Source organism: Elephas maximus, chromosome 4 (assembly GCF_024166365.1).
Source record: "Elephas maximus indicus isolate mEleMax1 chromosome 4, mEleMax1 primary haplotype, whole genome shotgun sequence".
In the NCBI taxonomy this organism is placed as follows: domain Eukaryota; kingdom Metazoa; phylum Chordata; class Mammalia; order Proboscidea; family Elephantidae; genus Elephas; species Elephas maximus.
The window spans coordinates 172981573-173003348 of record NC_064822.1 but is presented as its reverse complement, the minus strand read 5'-3'; positions in this window follow the sequence as shown (position 1 = coordinate 173003348).

Sequence of the window (21776 nt, the reverse complement as noted above, 5' to 3'; positions counted from 1 at the left end):
TTGAAGCACTTACAGATGAAGGTCAAAGACTACAGCCGTCAGTATGGATTACACCTCAACATAAAGAAAACAAAGATCCTCACAACTGAATCAATAAGCAACATCATGAAAAATGGAGAAAATACTGATGTTGTCAAGGATTTTGTTTTACTTGGATCCACAATCAACACCCATGGAAGCAGCAGTCAAGAAATCAAATGACCTATTACGTCAGGCAAATCTGTTGCAAAAGGCCTCTTGAAAGTGTTAAAAAGCAAAGATGTCACTTTGAGGATTAAGGTGCACCTGAGCCAAGCCATGATATTTTCAATCGTATTGTATGAATGTGAAATTTGGGCAATGAATAAGAAGATTGAAGAAGAATTATTGCATTTGAATTACGGTGTTGGCAAAGAATATTAAATATACTGTGGACTGCTAGAAAAACCAACAAATATGTCTTGGAAAGAGTACAGCCAGAGTGCTCCTTGGAAGCAAGGATGGCGAGACTTTGTCTCACATACTTTGGACATGTTATCAGGAGGGACAAGTCCCTGGAGAAGGGCATCATGCTTGGTAAAGTAAAGTCAGTGAAAAAGAGGAAGACCCTCGATGAGATGGATTGACACGGTGGCTGCAGCAATGGGCTCAAATGTAGCAATAACTGTGAGGATGACATAGGATCAGGCAGTGTTTTGTTCTGTTGTACATAGGGTTGCTATAAGTCAGAACCACTTTGATGGTATCTAATAACACCAACATTTTATTTGAGGAGTCCCTGGGTGGTGTAAACAAATAAGCCCTAGACTATGAGCCAAAAGTTTGGTGGTTCAAACCTACCCAAGGGCACTTCAGAAGACAGGCCTAGTGATCTGCTTCTGAAAGTTCACAGCCTTCAAAACCCTGTGGAGCAGTTCTACTCTGCACACATGGGGTTGTCATGAGTCAGAATTGACTTGGCAACTTTTTTTTTTTTTTTTAACTTTATTAAAGGGTGATCCAAGTCCCTTCCATGTTTGAGTCCTTATTTGCCACTTGTGCTATTTTATAAGCCCTGGGTAAATTATATTAATAGCTAGTGACTCACAGTACAACACACTCATACAACCACCTGAGCCACTTAAGAGGAAAGATATGAATGCACTGATTCTAGGTGCTGTGGGTAGCCTAATCAGGATGGCTACCTTTAGCTGGTGGTGGTGGAGATCTACTATATGCCAGTCCCTTCATACAGATTACTTTAAGCTTCCCCATGCCTCTACACATTGGTATTCCCTCTATTTTGTCAAGGAGGAAACTCAGAAGTGTTAGTTGACTTGTCTCAGGTCACAAGTGGTACAGCCAAGACTGGAAGGCCGTTCTGTCTGATGCCCAAGCCCATGTTTTTCCCACTGTCTGTTGCCTCAACTTCAGCTATTTCTGAGAAGTTTCAAGCATGAAGAAAGAGACTTGTTGACCCCACTGTCCATTATATTTCATTTGGAGATTCTGAACAACTAACTATTTCTCCTTAGAGTTTCTGATTTTTGTTTCCAAATGTGCTCAGTTGAATCATTCCTTTATAGATGCAGCATATTGGCTCCTGGGTAGATTGAAGGCAGTTTTGCTCATCTCTGCCAAACTCTTACCCGTTACCCCAGTAAGCAAGAGCTGCTGGTGTTTGTGACTGTGCATGGACCTAATTAGTAGTTTTAATCAATGAGTACATCGAGTGCCTTCCCTTTCTGCTCTGAAGAGCCAAACATGCTTGCGGTAAGGTTCTTTGTGATGCCTGGCGGTGCTGTCCCACAAGATGGATCCAAGCTCATGCTCTTCTTCAGCTCATGTGCCCAATTCTGTTGCTGATGGGTCTGGTTATGATGTCTGCGTTCCTCAAAGAGATCCAGGGATCCTGTTTGTTACTCTCTGAACCATGTGATTCCAGAGCGCTTGTCTCCGATAATTTGTTCTGGTTGCAAAGGGGAAAAAAAGAACACTAACTGGGTAAAATCCTCAAGCCTAGCATTGTGCTATCTTACATATATTATCTCATTTAATTCTTATCCTATTCAAGAAAGAGGCAGTATTAAAGTCATTTATTCTTTCATCGATGAATAACAAGAGCACAATATGTTGCCTGGCAGTGCAAGGTTGCCAAATTCTGTAGTTGCTGTTAAGTGCTTCTAGATGATTTTGACTCATAGTGGCCCCGTGTGACAGTAGAATGGCTCCATACGGTTCTCTAGGCTGTAATCTTTCCAGGAGCACATTGCCAGGTCTAATGACATGATTAGCATTATCACCATAGTGACTGCAGGTTCTACTACTACACCCCAAACTGCTCAGGCACTTTGCTAATCCTATTACCTGCATTTCTCAATTATTCCCCATAACAATCTTATCAGGTCTGCTATCACATTAGCACTATTTTCTCTTGAGGTAACTAAGACTTAGAGTGCTAAGGAACTTGCCCAAATTCCCATTAGCAGGGTGGTTTTGAGGACTAAAGATGAAATTATGTATAAGTATGACGAAGCAATGTAGCATAATAGTTATGAGCAGGGAGGAGTCTGGACTGCATAGGCTTAAATTCAACCAGTGTTATTTACTGATTGCTTCATTTGGACTCTTGGTGGCTCAGTAGCTAAGAGCTCAGCTGCTAACCAAAAGGTCAGCAGTTCAAATCCACCAAGCCACTCCTTAGAAATGATATGGGGCAGTCCTACTCTGTCCTGTAGGGTTGCTATGAGTTGGAATCTCCTCGAGGGCAACAGATCATTTGGAAACAACCACTTAATCTCTTTGTGTCTCAGCTTTACCCATGAGTATAATGGGGATAATAGTAGTACCTATCTGTGGTTATTATTCCCATGTTACTTATGGGGAAATTGAAGCAGAGATATCAAATCACTGGCCCCAGGTCAGTGGCAAAATCAGGGCTTTACCTGAGTCTATCTAATTCAAACGTTAGTGATCTTATGGTTTTGGGTATTAAGAAGACCTTAGGTGTTTTCTTGGCCACTCAGAATATCAAGTTGATTCCTGGACTCCTTTACAATGGTGTCAAATAGGGTTAATTGCCAGTACTTCTTGAGAGATGTCATTGGGCCACCACCACTTTATCTGACTCTGGACACATTTATAGAACATATTCTGGGGACACCATTTATGGGAATAGTTCATTCAAGAGGAATGTGTGTAAATATAGACCCTTGTGCATAAATATGAATTGGTGAGTGGGTGATAAAGAAGAAAAAAATTACAACTGAGCAGTCCTTCAATGCTGAGAGGACGCCTGGGACTGTGTGTAAATGTGTTCGGTTTAGGTGGAGTGATTTCATTTGTGGACAGAACTTTTCGTTGTGTCGGAGATGGAAGAAGAGTAAAAGGGCTCTATGCAAATGGGCCTCATTGAGAAGTGACGAACCTCTGTCAAAGGTGTCTGTCTTGTGTAACTGGTATTCAGAGATTGCATTGCCAAGACCATTTGTTCTCTGAGGGCGTCTGCAGACAGTAACCTGGTGTTTCTTCTGGGACACACACACAATTTTGGCTGGTTAGGGCTCCTTGGCTGCCAGCATGTTCCTGTCTTTGCTCCAGCGACAGCTGATAACCCCCATTAACATCTTGCTACAGATGCTGGCAGCCTCACAAACCAGTCCTTACCACAGGGCTGGTTGTTCCAAAATAGTTTCTCCCCTTTTCTCTCCCTACACCCCAACAACCCTATTAGGATCAAATATGTTTTTCCTTTACCTCAGACATGTATCTTCTTGTCTGGCCTCTTGTTTTTCTCCTGTGAAGAGGAGTCAAGGAAAACCACTGATCCTCAGCTTATCCTCAGAATAGGACTTGCTTCTAATAAGCATCTAATGATTTGCATTCCAGCCCTCCCCATCCCTATGTATCATGGACTCTTGCACACACGCGTACAAATGTAAATCCCCTATACATGTCTCTTTTAACCAGTTGACAATTTTGGTTTTTCTTCTTCCTAAATATCTTTCAGAAGTATCCACTCCCTTTCACCTCTACCACCACCACGACCCTGACCCCGACCACCAGTGTATGTTGCCTGGACTTCTTTGATAACCTCCTAAGTCTTCCACCTGGTCACCCTGACTTCCTTCTTTCCTGCTCTAATCCGTCCCACACTCTAAGCTTTCTAAAATACAAATTTGATCTTGTTAATACCTTGCTTTAAATCTTTTAAATGCCCCTCTGCTATCACCGGGACCTAGGATGGGGGTCTGGCTCACGGTAGATCTTCAATAGAAATTTCTGGAATTGAATAGCATTGAATCTTCATATTAAACCAATGGAATATCCATTCTGGGAACTCAGTTCGAAAATGGCCTTGTCTTCTGAACTTTATTCCTTTTCCAGTCCTCACCTTTATATTATCCTGATACCCTTTCTTTTATTTTGGAGGAAACTTCTATAATTTTGTGTTTAATGACTTCCAATAAGAAATGGAATGTTAGAACTGGAAGGGACCTTTGAAACCATTCTTTTAGCTTCAAAAGGCTTTGTTGGATTTTTTTTGGGGGGGGGTCCTGGTAATTTGACTAATGAGCACAGATTTAAAAGACACAAACTGCTACACTACCTTCCACCAATACGTAAGCCAACTCTCAAAGTAGGGCACAGTTTTCCACTTAGAAATGAGGCATAAAAACAGAAAGAACAGTTTTGATTGTAATTTCTTGAAATGGCCTCTTCTTGAGGCACTTTGGAGATCAATTAGGACGACATCGAAGAGATGAGAAAACTGAGACTCAAAGGACATGAGTAACTCAAGGTCACAAAGAAAGTGAGTGGCAAAACCTTCATGTCCTGATTCACAAGACATGATCAAAATAACTCCTTAAATCATCATCTTGGTTGGAAGACTATCTTTACCTACCATAGATCACATCAATGAAACTAAAAAAATTAAGAATTTCCCCCCTTTCCCTGTAAGATAGTACTGCTTATCTCATGATTTTGGAGTTTCTAGGTGATGCAAATTGTTAACGGGCATGGCTACTAACCAAAGGGTTGGAAGTTTGAGTCAACCTAGAAGCAGCGTGGAAGAAAGTCCTGGTGATCTACTGTCAAACAATCAGCCATTGAAAACCCTTAATGAGGCCAGATTAGGTTCTGTTGAGGAAGATCAGGGTGAGACGTAACACCCTTACCCAAGTCACAGCCCTGAGCCAACGCAAGGGGAGTTTCCCTGGGGTGTGGCCTGCATCACCTTTCACCTTACAAAAGATAAAAGGAGAGAGAAGCCAGCAGAGAGATAGGGACCTCGTACCACCAAGAAAGAAGCACTGAGAGGTGAGCGCAGCATTTGGACCCAGGGTCCCTGCACTGAAAAGCTTCTAGACCAGAAGAAGACTGATGACAAGGACCTTCCCCCAGCACCAACAGAGAAAGAAAAACTTCCCTTGGAGTAGGTGCCCTGAATTTGGACTTCCAGCCTCCTAAACTTTGAGAGAATAAATTTCTCTTGGTTAAGGCAATCCATTTGTAGTATTTCTGTTATAGCGGCACTAGATAATTAAGACACTAGCCTTTAACATGGGTGAATGGAAACACCCAACCACAGCCCCTTCTAGGTTTCCTGTTTCACCTAAGGGCTGGTGAAACAAAGAAAGAAAGAAAAAAGAAAGAAACAAACCGACAAAAAACTGAGAAGAACTTGTGAAGGTCACAATCCAGGGTCATGAGCTCACTAAAAGACTGAGATCTAATCAAGTGATTATAGAGCACCTTCCATTCCTTCACACTTTACCATCACATCAGCATCAGCTGGGCCTTGTAGAGGATTGCAACTGATAGAACCTCAGTCCCTTTTACCCAGTTCATCACGTCCAGCTATGGGGTTAAGAATTTAGTTTTACCCTAATTAAGGTGGCCTTCATCCTTGGCTCTGGAGGAATAACCCTTGGAGTAATTGGGGTGCCTTGGTCTAAGGCTTCTAGGCCACACTGGCGAATTTGTACTGATGAGTGGGAGCTGGCTAGACTAGAAAAGACTCACCTCAGAGGTCAATATTAACTAGCCTCAGGAGGTATGATTTAGTCTAGCATTCAGGATTGGCCAATAAAAGCCCAGAATACTAAGGCTTAGAGAGCTTCCTGGTCAGCAAAGGGAGGATGACCTGCCCTCTCTGATATATGACAGCTCCACATTGAGAACCTTCCCAGGCCTTGTCCATACATCTCTTCCTTATGATGATCCTGATTTATATTTTTATACTATAATAAAACTGGTAGCCATAAGTATAACATCTTCCATGAGTTCTGTGAAATTGTTCCAGCAAATTAACGAACGCAAGGATGGTGACCTCTTGACTTCTAAGGTCTGACCTAGTGTCTGGGGGCTAGAGTAAGAGAAAGAGTGCTATGTGGCTGGCTGGTGTCAGAAATGATGGAGAAGTGAGAAGGCGAAGATATGATTAATCTCCACCTCCTGGGAATCACCTTTATGCTGATTTTCATCTACCAACTTTCAACAAAAAATTATAAGGCATGCTAAAAGGGGGGGAAAACAGTCTAAAAAGAGGGCAAGCATCAGAACCAGATTTAGATATGGCAGAAATTTTGCAATTATCTAACCAGAAGTTTAATTATGATTAATATGCTAAGGGATCTAATGGCAAAAGTACATGCTGAACATATGGGTGATGTATGCAGAAAGATAAAGCCTCAGAAAAAGAATCAAGAGAAGATGCTGGAAATAAAAAGCACAGTAACAGAAATGAAGAATGCCTTTGATGGGCTCATCGGCATTATAAATGGTTTAACAACAGTCTTTTATATAGTGTTTACTATGTTCTAGACATGATGCCAGACGCCCTACTTATATTATCTCATAGAATACGTGCAAAATTCTATAACATCAAAGCTATTCCCATTTTTCAGATGAGGCAGATAAGGCCCAAGGAGATGAAATCACTTCCCAAGTAGACTCAGGTAGTAAAGTGACATCTTGAGATTACAAATGAAGTTTGTCTGGCTTCAAAGTCTACAGTATTTCCACGATATCATGTAACCTTCCCTTACGTAGGTCTTCGGTAATTGGCTGAGGAGTTTGGGCTGTATACAGTAGGTATGCTATCTTGGCTGTGGTTTTTGAGCAGTAAAGGGAAGGTGAAGGGTAAGGAAAGAGTTGTGAATGCCAAGAGAATTAGGCTGAGTGCCTAATTAAGAGTCTAACGTGGTAGTTTGAACAAGAGGTAAAAAGTCTGCATTTGGGTATAAGTGGGACTGAAGAGGAAGAACAAGTACTTCCAAGTATGAGTCAGATATCCTATAAGCAAGGTTTGCAAACACAGTAGGAGGACTGTCTTCTAAAGGAACAGAGAAGAGATTGTTCCTGAAGAGTTTGAATAACACAAGCCTGAGGCAGAAAACATATGTTATTGAAAAATGAGTGTCTTTCATTTGGAGCTGGCTAATTTTTTTTTCTCTTATAATTTGCTTACTGATTGCAGGAAAATTACCTGTTATGATTATGCAGGTTGACGCCTTTCTGTTGATGCAATGGGAGAATCATGTAGGCAGTGGATGGAAGGACAAAGCTTTTTGTATGCTTTTGAACTGTACTGAACCCAGCTTTGAATCACTGAAGCGCGTAACTCTGACCATAATGTAACGCACTTGAAGCATTTGTTTATTGCTCTTTATCTTCTGGAATGCTAAATAAGTCATAGGGACTTATTTGCAGTGTTGAATGTATAACTTAAAATAAGTTTTTTTACCATGCAGTCTTGGCCCGAGCTGTTTGAATTGGACCAAATTCATTATTGACTTTGTTCTCTCTATACATTGTTCCATTAATTTCCCCAAAGTCATTTTTCTTGATGTCCTGGCGTTGCGAGCTCTGTTGTGATGGAGGAAGGGTGGATAAGTTGCTGATGTATCAAGTGCTGACTGCTCCTGAGCTGTTTGAGTTTGTGGTTTGGCCAGTCCCTTAGCAAATTTGTTCTTTCATTACTAGATCCATATTTTCCTCCTAAGATGTAGGCATCAGAATCATGCTTTGGGCCTCTGGATATGTCCAGTGATTATATGAAGTTGTACTAAGAAACCATTCATTCATTTATATATGCATTCATTCCGTAAATATCTTGAACAAATAACTGTGCAACATTACTATGCCAGAGAATACCAATCCCATGAGAGGTGCCCGCAGCACCCCTTCCCCCCAAAAAAGCATTCCCTGGTCAATAACCACAGTGGATAAGAGTTATGGCTGCCACCCAAATGGCCGTCAGTTCAAATCCACCATTCTCTCGTTGGTAACCCTATGGGGCAGTTCTATTCTGTCTTATAGGATCGCTATGAGTTGGAATTGACTCTTCAGCAACAGGCTTGGTTTTTGGTTTGGTCGATAACCTGTTTAGAGTGTCACAATACACCTCTGCCTATTACAGGCAGTCCCTAGATTACAAAAAAGTTCTGTCCCTAAGTCTAAGTCGAATTTGTATGTTAAACCTGAATAGTTAGGTACGATTCCTACACCGACTGGAGTGTCAGCGCTTGGGACATGTGGACAGCAGGGCTTTCCAAGCTTCAAGAAAGTCAGGTGCATGTGGGCTCTCCACTGCTGTGGGCAATGGCTGGGTGCACCATGTTGCAAGGGCCCGTTTGCCACAAGTGGTGCCCCAAGGACCTGCTGCAGCACCTGCGCACTCAAAAGAAGTACATCCTATCGTGGGAGCCTGGGGCCTGAACGCTGTGGGAGCCAGGGCCAAGTACAAGGAGTCAGTTTTTCCCTGATGGGCTTTAAGGGAGTTTGTTTGTTACTACAGTTTTACGTAAATCCAGCATTTGTAAGCATGGGACTGGCTGTATAGAATATGAGCAGTCTCACGATAAAACAAAACAAAACGAAACTTATTTTAACTTTCTTTAAACTACTCCCAAACTTATTTGACCCTGTGTATTAGTCAGCTTTTGCTGCGGTAAAAAATAACCCTCCAAAATCTCAGCGCCTTAGAATAATATTTTTTTCTCACTCGTACTTCTATTGGTCAACTGTGGATTGACTGCAGCTCTGCTTGGCTTGGCTACACTCAGCTGTGCTCCTGGTGTCTTCTCATTCTGAGACCAGGCTGAGGGACATACATCGATCTTCGTGGAAGCTAGGAAAACAAGAAAGCCTGAGAGAAATCTCACATTCACATTCAAAACTTTTGCTCAATGTGGCCAGTCACATATCTGCCCATACTCATTGGCCAAAGCGTGTTGCCTGTCCAAGCAAAAGTAAATAAGGTGGGGATACATAGTCCTCCCAAATTATAACAGCCAAGTCACACAAAAATGGGCCAGAAGGTATTATACTCTTATCCAAACCCATTGCCCTCGAGTCAATTCTGACTCATAGCGACCCTACAGGACAGAACAGAACTGCCCCATAGGATATCCAAGGAATGGCTGGTGGATTCAAACTGCCAACCTTTTGGTTAGCAGCTGTAGCTCTTAACCACTGCACCATCTTACATTCTTATAGAATGGAATAAATAGTTGGAAGCATAATTTAGTCTCCCACACCATGAAATTTCTTTTCTTCTATAGTTTTATGTGAGATTTCCTAGAAAGAGAAACTAAGGTAGGAATTCTTGAGCACATGACTTACTGAAGGCCAGCTCTCAGGAGAAACCTATAAGGAAGAAAGGGAAGCCAGATGGAGCAGGATAAAAAAGCTAAAACAAAGAGGTGGTTTCAGCTGAAGGCTAGCCTTAGCTTGATCTCTTGTGGAGCTATGGAGGAAAAATGGCACCACAATGTTGTCCTGCCTTTAGGCAAGGGATTTGGGTTTTTGTATGTCCATATCAATTAGTTATTGGCTACAAGCCACTTCGCAGGAGTCAGGAAGAGTGCATTACCAGATATATTTGGGAGAGGTGGCTTCCTTCATTTACGAGTAATTCTCAGGAGAAAGGGTGTAGATGTGAGTTGTTAGCAGCCAACTCTTACAGCAGCTGGGGATGGGTACACTAGCCTGGTAAATGGAATCTGGGCAGGGTACCAACAATATATCCAATAATCCATCCCTCGCTTTGCTGAGATCCACTTGATTTTCACATTAAGTTTACTCTATGCAAGCACAACTTCTGCAAGATTCTGTTCAGTCACAAATCACTTACAAGAGGGGTTTTCAAACTGTGGTGTTGGCAAAGAATATTGAATATACCATAGACTGCCAAAAGAACAAACAAATCAGTCTTAGAAGAAATACAGCTGGGATGACCCTTAGATGCAAAGGTGGTGAGACTTCAGCTTGCTTACTTTGGACATGTCATTAAACCAAAAAAAACCAAGCCCATGGCTGTCAAGTTGATTATGACTCATAGCGACCCTATAGGACAGAGTAGAACTGCTCCATATGGTTTCCAAGGCTGTAATCTTTATGCAAGCTGACTGCCACGTCTTTGTCCCTTAGAGCTGATGGTGAGTTTGAACATTTTTGTTAGCAGCTAAACTCTTAAATACTGTACCAGCAGAGCTCTGGACATATCATTAGAAAGAACGATTGCCAGAAAAGGACATCGTATTTGGTAAAGTAGAGATCTGACGAAAATGAGGGAAACCCTCAATAAAACGGATTGACACAATAGTCACAACAATGGACTCAAATATACCAATGGTCATGAAGATGGTCTAAGACCAGCCATCATTTTGTTCTGTTATACATAAGGTCTTCATGAGTCAAAATTGACTTGATGGCAAATGGCTTGGCTTCTGTATCTTTCAAATGACAGCGATATTGCACAAGCCAGTGCATCTCCTTATACCTGCAGTCTGTCCAAGTTCAGGGGAGAGTCTTAGTGCTTGCCATGCTACAGAATACCAGGGTCTATTGATTTCCACCTACCAAAATAGGTGAGGCCCTCATTGCAAGCTTCCCAGTGGGTGATCCAACTCTAGTATCCCAGCTTTAGAGTTAGCTTCCTAGGAACACTCCTGGTAATAACTGCTTTGTTGTTGTTGGGTGCCATTGAGTTGAGTCTGACTCACCGTGACCCCATGTGACACAGTAGAACTGCCCCATTGCATTTTCTTGGCTGTAATCTTTATGAAAGCAGATTGCCAGGTCTTTTTCCTGTGGAGTCATTGAGTGGGTTCGAACTGTCAACCTGTTAACAACCAAGTGCTTAAATGTGCACCAGCAGAGTTCCAAATAATTGTTTTAGATTTGGCTTATTAAAAGCTGGGCTTAAGATGGGGATTCATTTGCAAGTAATTTATTAAAAGAATTCTCTCAGGAGAAACCTGTCAGGAAATGAGAGAAGCAGGATAAGGCCAGAGAAGAACCTTAGCACAGATATGGGTTCAGTTAAGGTCTGGCCTCAACTGGATCTCATGAGGAGTTCTAGAATATGAATGATGCTACAGTGTCGTCCCTTCTTGAGGAAAGTGGGATGAGCTTTTTTATGCCAATGTCATGGATTGAATTGTGTCCCCCCAAAATAACTGTCAACTTGGTTAGGTCATGATTCCCTTGTATGATTGTATGATTGTCTACCATTTTATCTTCTGATGTGATTTCCGCATGTGTTGTAAATCCTATCTCAATGATGTAATAAGATGGATTAGCAGCAATTATATTGGTGAGGTCTACAAGATTAAATAGTGTCTTAAGCCACTCTATTTTGAGATATAAAAGAAAGAAGTGAGCAGAGAGACATGGGAACCTAATACCACCAAGAAAGCAGCACCAGGGCGGCGGGGGGCGGGGGGGAGGGTTTGGCAAAATAAATTCTATTAAGAAAACATCCTGCATCCCACTTTGAAGTGTGGTGTCTGGGATCTTAAACGCTAACAAGCAGCCATCTAAGATGCATCAGTTGGTCTCAACCCACCTGGATCAAAGGAGAATGAAGAACACCAAGGTCACAAGGTAATTATGAGCCCAAGAGACAGAAAGGGCCACATGACCTAGAGTGTACATCATCCTGAGACCAGAAGAACTAGATGGTGCCCGGCCGCGGCTGATGACTGCCCTGACAGGGAGCACAACAGAGAACCCCGGAGGGAGCAGGAGAACAGTGGGATGCAGACCCGAAATTCTCATAAGAAGACCAGACTTAATGGTCTGACTAAGACTAGAAGAATCCCAATGGTCATGGTCCCCAAACCTTCTGTTGGCCCTGGACAGGAACCATTTCCAAAGCCAACTCTGCAGACATGTATTGGACTGGACAATGGGTTGGAGAGAGATGCTGTTGAGGAGTGAGCTACTTGCATCAGGTGGACATTTGAGACTATGTTGGCATCTCCTGTCTGGAGGGGAGATGGGAAGGTAGAAGGGTTTAGAAACTGGCAAAACGGTCACGAAAGGAGAGACTGGAAGGAGGGAGCGGGCTGACTCATTAGGGGGAGAGTATGTGGGAGTATGTAGTAAGGTGTATATAAGTTTATTTGTGAGAGACTGACTTGGTTTGTAAACTTTCACTTAAAGCAAAATAAAAATTATTTAAAAAAGAAAGAAAGAAAGAAAGCAGCACCAGGAACAGAGCGTGTCCTTTGGACCTGAGGTTCCTGCCCTGAGATGCTCCCAGACCAGGGGAAGACTGATGACAAGGACCTTCCTCCAGAGCTGACAGAGAGAGGAAGCCTTCCTCTGGAGGCGACTCCCTGAATTTGGACTTGTAGCCTACTAGCCCTCTCCCTCCTTCCAGTCTCTCCTTTCATGACTGTTTTGCCAGTTTCTAACCCCCTCTACCCTCCCATCTCCTCTCCAGACAGGAGATGCCAACATAGTCTCAAATGTCCACCTGATGCAAGTAGCTCACTCCTCAACAGCATCTCTCTCCAACCTATTGTCCAGTCCAAATTTCTCTTTGTTAAAGCCATCTACTTGTGGTATTTCTGTTACAGCAGCACTAGGTGACTAAGACAGCCAGTATCATACAGTTATTGTCTCCAAATGACCCCTTGGAAGAGGTACAAAATTTCTTTAAGATCCCCAGGCTAGTGACCTCCCACAGGCTAAGGGCAATTTGTTTTTGAAAAGGGTGTAGTTATAAGTCATTAGTAGCCAACAGTCAGAGCAGCTGGGATACGGATATACTAGCCCAGTAAAAAAGATCTGGTGGGGCACCTAACAGCATATACTATAACAATGGCCTTTATTGATACCATGTGGAGCTAGATTTCCCTGAGACACATTATAGGAAACATGTTGCGTACCAGGTACTGTACCCATGGACACATGAACAGATGATTACAGCACAGTTAGCTCTATCCAATATTTATTTATTATTAGTCTACTGTGTGACTGGTGCTGTGCCAAGTGCAGGGTGAAATCATCTTGGTTTGCCTAGATCTGAGGTGGTTCCCTAATGTAGGACTCTCAGTTTTAACACCAGGACATTCATGGGCAAACCAGGAAAAGCTGATCACTCCTGGTAGGTGCTGGGAGTATAAGAGGAGAAACATAGCATTAAAGTCCTTGGGTTGCACAAACAGTTAAGTGCTCAACTACTAGCCAAAGCACTGGCAGGACAAATCTACCCAGAGGTCTCTTGCAAGACAGACCTGGTGATCTGCTTCTGAAAGACACTAGCCTTGAAAACCCTGTGGAGCAGTTCTACTCTGCACACACAGGATCATCATGAGTCAGAATCCACTCAACAACCACCACCAACAGCATAGCATCGTCTGCTGCAAGAACTACCAAATCTGCTAAATTCAAGGAATGAAGTGCCAGGGAAGAGATGGCTGCCAACTTTGCCTGTGGGGAAGTAGGAAGGTCTCCATGGAGGAGTCATTGCGCTGATGGCGTTTTTCAAAAGTCACTAGGTTGCACCATTTCTACTGGACCCAGAGAACTCCACCTGTGCTCTTCTCCTGAGTCTCTTCTTCCTGCTTTGGCCCAGCCTCAGCTCCTGCTACAGCATATATGGTCATACTCCAAAGAAAGGAAGGCTACTGAAGTTCTCACACCTTATTAAGACTGCTCCATGGAAGGGGATATTCTAAATTGCAACAAGTATATTGAAAATGGTGCCCATGTTCCTTTCTTTATACAGTCAAAAAAAATTTATTGAATACCTACTAAGTGCTGAGCAATTTTCTAGGCACTGGGGACACAATGGTGAATACAACAAACAAAAATCCCTTATGTTTATGCAAGTTGCATTCTAGTGGCAGAGACAGACAAAAAATTATATATATGTATATATGTATATATGTATATATGTATATATGTATATATGTATATATGTATATATGTATATATGTATATATGTATATATGTATATATGTATATATGTATATATGTATATATGTATATATGTATATATGTATATATGTATATATGTATATATGTATATATGTATATATGTATATATGTATATATGTATATATGTATATATGTATATATGTATATATGTATATATGTATATATGTATATATGTATATATGTATATATGTATATATGTATATATGTATATATGTATATATGTATATATGTATATATGTATATATGTATACATATATACATATGGGGCCCTGATGGTGCAATGGTTGTTCAAACCCACCAGCCACTCTGGGAGAAAAGACCTGGCAATTTGCAGTCTAGGAAACCCTGTGGGGCAGTTCTACTCTGTCACACTGAGTTACTACGAGTTGGAATCAACTCAATGGCAAACAGCATAGTATATTTATATATAAAATTGTATATTATATATGTTAATATATAAAATATGAGATATATTATTTCTGCCACTAGAATATAAGTTCTTGCATACATTTTATATATATATATAACCCCCCAAAAAACAACCCCCTTGCCATCGAATCAATTCCAACTCATAGCAACCCTAGAGGACAGAGTAGAACTGCCCATAGAATTTCCAAGGAGCACCTGGTGGGTTCAAACTGCTGACCTTTTGGTTAGCAGCCATAGCTCTTAACCATTATGCCACTAGGGTTTCCATCTATATGACAAAAAAAAAATGACAGCTGGTGGTAAATGCTAAGGAAAAAGCAGGGAGACAAGAGGCTAATGAAATAATCCAGAAGAGTGATGAGGGTGACTTGAATTGGGGCAGTGGCAGAAGATGTATAAGAAGTATTCAGGTTCTGGATATATTTTGAAAGGGGAGCTAACAGGAAATACTGATGGATTGAATGGGCGTAAAAGAAAGAAAGGGGTCAAGGATGACTCCCAAGTTTGTGGCCTGAGCAATAGGAAGGACGTTGCCAACTAATGCTATGGGGGAGGCTGTGGGAGGAGTGGGTTTGGGAGTGGGGGAAAATCAGAAGTTCAGCTCACAGGTATTTGTGTTCCCCCAAAATATGTGTTGTAAACCCTAACCCCTATACCTGTGGTTATAATTCCATTTGGGAGTGAGTTTTCTTTGTTATGTTAATGAGAGAGTATTAGTGTATGGTGTGTTTTAAGTCAATCTATTTTGAGATATCAAAGGGATTGAACAAACAAGTAAGCAAGCAGAGATGGGTGAAGAGAGATGCTAAGCCACATGAAGATTTCCCAGGAGCAGAAGATCAAAAGAGAAAGGAAACTTCTTCCAGAGCCAACAGAGACAGAAAGGCTTCTCCTGGAGCTGGCACCCTAAATTCGGACTCCTAGCCTCCTAAACTGTGAGAAAATAAATTTATGTTTGTTAAAGCCATCTGGTTGTGGTATTTTTATTACATCAGCACTAGATAACTGTAACTGCTAAGGTCGTGTATTAACTTGGCTGGGCCATGATTCTCAGGGGTTGCGCAGTTATGATGAAGTTTGGCAGTTGTATAATGATGTGATCGCCTCCATGATGGGATCTGCTGTGACCACTCAATCAGTTGAAAGGCAGTTTTTCCTTGGTGATGTGACCTGCATCCAACATAGCTGGACTTTCTGGAAAAGCTTGCTGGCTTTTGCTCTGCTCTGGATCCTGCATTCGGCTTGTCAGCATGTGACCTTCAGTTCTTGGAACTTGCTAGTAGCCTGCCATCTTACCTGATGATCTTGGATTTGTCAGCCTTCTCAGTTGTGAACCAGCAGCCTGCCATCTGACCTGCGGATTTTGGATTCGTCAGCCCTTGCAGCTATGCGAGTCAGGAGAAGCCCCCAGCCTGACACCTGATGCCTGACCCCCAGACATGGGACTTGCCAGCCTCCACAACTGTGTGAGCCACTATATATATGTATTTATACTTCACTGTTTTTCTTTTCTAGGGAACCCAGCCTAAGACAATAACTAAGACAGCATCCAAGTGCAGAAGTTGAGTAGGCAATTGGATACATGACTCTGGAGTTCAGGAAAGGTCTGAGTAAGGAGTTCAGGAAAGGTCTGAGTAGGAGCTATAATTTTGGGAGTCTTCAGTTTATAGATGGTATTGAAAGCTACAGTCCTGTATGAGATCATTAAGGGAGATGGTATACATAGGGAAAGTTCCAATGGCTGAGCCCTGGGGCCCTCCAACGTTAAAAGGAACACAGAATAAAGAAGATCCAGTACAAGAGACTAAGAAAGAACAACCAATGAAGTTTAGGCAAAACCAGGGAAATATCTTGTCCTTGAAGCCATGTGAAGGCACTGTTTCAAGGATGAGATCATGATCTCTGTAAGATAAGGATCGAGGATTAACAACTGGATTTATCAACATGGAGGTGATTGACAACCTTGACTAATCTAAGCTTTGACCATGAAAATGGAAACTGATTTCAGATCATTTTATCCCCTGGGAAATCTCCCAACTTTCATTTGGAAACTGACCTAAAGCTTCCAAAGGGTAACAGAGTTTGTTTCTTGATTCTCATCCAGACCATGGTAACCTCAGGGCAGGGGCCTTATCTTGTTTATCACAGTATCTCTGGACCTCTATCACAGTGCTTGGTACATAGTCGATATTTAGAAAATAATTGATTTATAAATGATTGAGTGTGCTATTTAGTACGTAAGTCTTCATCTTTTCCTCCTCCTCCTGCTTCTTTTCTTCCTTCTCCTTCTTCTATGGATTTTTCTTTGTATATGCCACTTGCTTATAGATTTCTCCTTCAAAAGATGAAAGCTTAATCTTTCAGTCGACCCTCAATTTTTGATAAAATAAACTATTAAAAGACAAAAATAACATAATGAAAAAATAGCAACCACAATTATTCACTGATGGTTTATTGTACGCCTGGCACTAGACCAAGTATTTTACAAATGTAATCACATTAATCCTACAATAACACCATGAGGCAGACAGTGTTGTTCTAATTTTACCATTTATAAGTTATAAACTGAGACACAGAGGTAGTATGCCCAGGTCCTTACAGTAGTGATTGCTATGTGTTCACCAAAACCTAATTCTCTTTCCATCTGGGCACGCAGCGAGATACACTTCCCAGTCTCCCTTATAGTTAGGTATGGATGAGACTGAGTTCTGACTGGGTCCACAATGGAATATGGGTGCAATGATATATGCCACTTTCAGACTTGGCTCATAAGAACCTCACATGCATAATCTCATTCCTCATATGTGAGTTAAACAGAGAGATCCCTGAGGACTGGTGGAGCCACAGATGGAACGAAACTGGGCTCCTAAGTAATCCCATGGGAGGCTGTCTGCCAGGTGGGAATATTTACACTGGACACAAGTGAGAAGTAAAGTTTTATTTTGTGAAACCATTGAGATTTGGGGATTTGTTTATTACTATAGCTTGTTTTACTTTCCCTATATGGTTATACAGGAGCCCTGGAGGTGCAGTGGTTAAGCACTCAGCTGCTAACCACAAGGTCTGTGGTTTGAACCCAACAGCCACTCCATGGGAGAAAGATGTGGCAGTCTGCTTCTGTAATGATTGCAGCCTTGAAACCCTATGGGGACAGTTCTACTCTGTCCTATAAGTTTTGTCTTAGGCTGGGTTTTCTAGAGAAGCAAAACCAGTAAAGAGTATGTCTATATATAGAGTGAGAGAAAGAGAGAGAGAGAGATTTATATCAAGGAAATAGCTCACATGATTGTAGAGGCTGGAACTTCCCAAGAATATGGATCAGGATAGAGCCTTCTCCTGATTCACCTAGCCTCAGAGGACTCTTGCTCACGGGCTGTGAAGATTGGCAAATCCCAAGATGGGCAGGTAAGCTGCTAGCTCAAGTCCCCAGAACCAGAGGTCAGACAAACAGGAGGCAGCTGCAGGATCCAGAGAGGGCAAAAGCCAGAATGTCCACTTATATTCAGGTGCAGGCTACACGCCCAAGGAAACTCCCTTTCGACTGATTGGCTACTCACAGCAAATTCCATCACGGGGGTGATCACATATAAACACTGAGAATCATGGGCCAGCCAAGTTGACTCACAATCTTAATGCATCACAGAGTCACTCTGAATTGGAATCGACTCGATGGCGACAGCTTCGGATATGGTTATTCAATTGGAAGATGTATTCTATGAAGGGGCAAAACTGGGGTCACTGGACTAGTGACACCAGGCATAGTTAAGGATATAGCTGTTGTTGTTAGCTGCCTGACTCATGGTAACTCCATACAAAACAGAATTGAACCACTGTGATGCACAGGGTTTACATTGGCTGATTTTCCAAAGTAGATTGACAGGACTTTATTATAGTTTTAGCCTAGAAGCTCCACTGAAACCTATTTAGCATCATAGCAACAGACAAACCTCCACCAACAGACAAGTGGTGGCTGTGCATGAGGTACATTGGCCTAGAATTATACCTGGGTCTTCAGCATGGAAAGGAAGAATTCTACTACTGAACCACCACTGTTCCTCTAGGGGTATATACATCATATCAGAGACAAGGGATTTAAGTGACTGTATGCGTGATGAATGCTACATGCTGAGATCTCCAGCTCTCTCCCCCACTTTGACTATAGAATACTGGCAAGATCTTTTTTCTCCAGGCCAGAGATGACAAGAGTCTTCCCTGGGGACTCTAAACACCAGCCAAGAAGAAAGACGAAAAGATACTGACAATAGGGATTTCCTAACAAAAGGTCTGATGAGAACTTCCAATCAGTTTTATGGCTCCTCACTTTTAATCATAACAAGCAATAAGGATTACTAGATATGAGGAAAGGCTGGTGAAGCACAGAGACCCTAACAAACAGAAGAAACACAGCAGCGTGGAAACATGGAGATGAGGGAGATGAAAATGCCAAAACATCTTTCATTAATATTCTTAAGAGAGACTAGATACTGCATTAATGAAATGAGAGAAGAATGCTCTACGATAAAGAAACAGATGAAAAAGAAGTTGTGCTAATTAAAAACATGAGGACAAATGAAAACCTCAATAGAACAGTTGGAAGATAAATTTGAAGAAATATCACAAAAATTCAAAGAAATTAAAAAAAAGGAAATAAATTAGAACAATATTAGAAAGCCAATCCAAAAGGAATTCCAGAAAAAGAGATCAGAGAAAGCTAAGGGGAGGGGTAGAAGACCATCTTTGAAATGATTTAAGAAAATTTCCTGGTACCGAAGGATATGAGTTGACAGATCAAAGGAATTGTCTCCTAGTACATACATAGTGGAAGGAAAAAAACAATACACACAAAGGATTGCTATCATAAAATTTCTGATCATTGGGGATAAGAGGGATAGTATGACTTTCTAGAGCGAAAAGACAGGTTACATATAAAAGCTCAGGTATCAGAATTATTAATCATATTTGGCTAGGTATATAACTGGTCTCAAAAATGGCTCCAAAATCCATTGAAGGATGTTCTTTAACAGAATAAGTGAATCAATCAAGAGGAAGACATGGGATACAGCACATAGCAGAACCAACAGAGGAGAGAAAAACAAAACCCATTGCTGTCGAGTCAATTCCGACTCATAGAGACCCTATAGGATAGAATAGAACTGTCCCCATAGAGTTTCCAAGGAGCGCCTGGTGGATTTGAACTGTCGACCTTTTGGTTAGCAGCCGTAGGTCTTAACCACTACGGCACCAGAGGAGAGGAGTGATGGGAATTCCCAGGCTGATGGTGAAATGGCATCCTAGAATGGCAGCTATGTCCACACATGGGGGGCTACTCATTCAGAGATGGCCAGAGACAGACCCACTGAAGGCTGTCAACACCAGGTTTCTAGCTAACCTGAGGACAGGGTGCTCAGGAGAGTTGGGTCTGGATTCTGAGCTGTACCAGGCTTGTCTTGCTCATGTGCTGAAGAAATTCCTGCTCTCCCCTCTGTGCCCTGCTGCCTGGATCAGCTGAGGACACCCATTTCACCTACAGAAATGTTCCGCTCTGATGTAATCTTGAGACCTGGACTTTGGCCATGTAAATTCAGGACAGCCCACTTTCCCTGACCATATTTCTTCCATATGTCTAGTTCCTGCTCCACACTCCAGCTGTGCCAAGCGAGCTGTAGTGTGTCCAAGATGAAGTCTATGTTTCTGAGGACTCACTGGTGACCTTGCCCAGTGACTTCCCCAGAAGGTGCTCTTGTAAACCTTCAGAGAAGCTGAAGCCAGATCATGACCCAGAGACTCAGTTCAGCTTGTCTTGCCCTGTGGATCCCTAGCTGTAACACACATATGTTTGTGCTGCTACTCCAGTTTGCAAAAGTAAACATGATGTTTGGGTAGTCATGCATAGGAGGGAGACTAATAGAGGAAAGATAAGGTGTGCTAACACAGATGGTGGGATGGTGGTTACCTCTGGGTGGGTGTAGGAGAGTGAAGGGAGAGGCACGTGACTGAGAAGGGACACAGAGAGTATCTAAGGTACTGGTGTTGTTCTAGTTATTAACCTGACTAGTACTTGTGAGTACTTACTTTAGGATTATTATTTTAACTGTTATATATGTATGATTCATTTTGCAATTAAAAAAAAAAAAGAGCAATTAAGCCAGGTGATAGTCCAAGTTCCTTCCAACAATGATGAGCTCTAATTTTATGACGCCGTGAGTGAAATGGGATGGCCATGGAAATTTTGATGGCACAATTCATTGCAGTCTGAGATGGCCCAGGTGGGGAAGGTTCTGATAATGTTTATACATCCTAGATACAGAATGTGGCAAAGTGGGGACAGAGAATCACAACCACCAGTTGCCACTGAGTTGACTCCAACTCATGGAGACTCCATGGTGTCAGAGTAGAACTGTGCTCCAGAGTAGAACTATGCTCCATAGGTGTTTCAGTGGCTGACCTTTTGGAAGTAGGTCACCAGATGTTCCTTCTGAGGCACTTCTGGGTGGACTTGAACCTCTGACCTTTCAGTTAGCAGCAGAGCATGTTAACTGTTTGCACCACCCAGAGACTCCAAACAAAGAATAAGGATCATGTAGCAGCCTATGAGGTTAGATAATCATAAACTTCCAGAGTTGAAGTGTCCCCTGGTGGTGCAGTGGTTAAGTGCTCAGCTACTAACCGAAAGGTTAGTGTTGCGAACTCACCAGCCACTCGGGTGGGAGAAAGATGTGACAGTCTGCTCCGTAAAGATTACAGCCTTGGAAACCCCATAGGACAGTTCTACTCTCTACTATAGGATTGCCGAGTTGGAATTGACTTGGTGGCAACGTGTTTGGTTTTTGGTTTTAAATGGTCATTTACTCTCATGTCTCCTGTTCTCCAAAAATACTCGTACTCTTGACATTTTATTGGTCTTGAAGACTTTACCTTTAGAGTATCCAGAATCTGATCATTTTATACCCTCTCCTGGCCCAAACCAACATAATCTTTCACCTGGATTATTATAATAACTTCCTAACTGAACTCCCTCCTTCCCTCCTTGCATTGCCCTCTCCCCAACCTGGTATATTTTCTACAGAATGGCCTGAAAAGTCCTGTAATAACTTAAGTCAGATTGTATCACTCCTCTGCTCAAAATTCTCTTCTGTGTTACAGAGTAG